This window comes from Mustela nigripes, chromosome X (assembly GCF_022355385.1).
Source record: "Mustela nigripes isolate SB6536 chromosome X, MUSNIG.SB6536, whole genome shotgun sequence".
Lineage (NCBI taxonomy): Eukaryota > Metazoa > Chordata > Mammalia > Carnivora > Mustelidae > Mustela > Mustela nigripes.
Genome location: NC_081575.1, coordinates 46,061,910 through 46,063,061, shown reverse-complemented (window position 1 = coordinate 46,063,061; position 1,152 = coordinate 46,061,910).

Here is a 1,152-nt window from a genome sequence, read left to right as displayed (position 1 = left end):
TTTGCCCCAGGCAGAATTGCACCGCCCTTACCAGGGGCTGGGCTGAGTAAGCCGCTCAGGTTTGCTTTCAGGAGCTTTTGTTCCCTGAGCGCTTTCCATAGAGTTCCGGAGGACGGGAATAAAAATGGCAGCCTCCTGGTCTCTGGCCTGGAGGAGCCGAGATCCTGGGGCCCCACTCTTCAGTGCCCCCTCAGAGAACCGCGCCCAGTTACTCCCGTTTCCGTGGTCTCTGGCCGCACTCCAAGCTCACCGAGCCTGCGGCCCTGTTCAAGGTAACCCCGAGCTGGGAGCTCACTCAGCTCTGTCTCAGTAGCCGACTTCCCCGTTCTAATACCTGTAAGCTCTGTGACACTCAGACACCCCCGATCCTTCTGTGACCCTGCGGGACCTGAGGCCACGCTGACCCTATGTGGGCTTCACTCCGGTTTAGCCTCTGGAGCGATGTCCCTCAGCGGAACAGACTTTTAAAAGTCCTGATTTTGTGCTCCATTGCTCCACCGCTTGCCGGAAGCCGGCCCCTCCCCCCGGGGTCTATCTTCCCGTCGCTTTGGATTCACTACTCCGTCAGTCCTACCTTTCAGAAAGTGGTTGATTTTCTGTTCTAGAATTGCTGTTCTTCTTCTCATCAATCTGCCGTTGGATTTGTAGGTGTTTGCAATCTTTAGATAAGCTATCTAGCTGATCTCCTGTTAGCTGAAGTAGTTTCAGCCTGCTACTTCTCCGCCATCTTGACTCCTCCCTCCCACTTTTGTAGATTTTCTTGTTTCTTGCTTTTGATCTCTGATTTCATTCTATTAGGGTCAAAGATTCTTTGTATGAATCCAATCTTCTTAAATTTGTTAAGAACTGTTTTGTGATGTAATCTGAATGTTTATGTTTATGTTTATGTTGAGAATAATACATATTCTGCTGCTGTTAAATGAAATGTTCTATATACATCTGCTAGGTCTATGTGGTCTACAGTGTTGGTCCCGTCCTCTGCTTCTTTACTGATCTTCTGTCTGGTTTTTCTACCAATAACTGATATTGAGGTATATAAATCTCCTATTGTTATTGCTTCTCCTTTTGATTTTGTCAGTGTTTCCTTCATATATTTGGAAGCTCTGATATTAGATGCACATATTTATAATCATTATATCCTCTTGGATAACT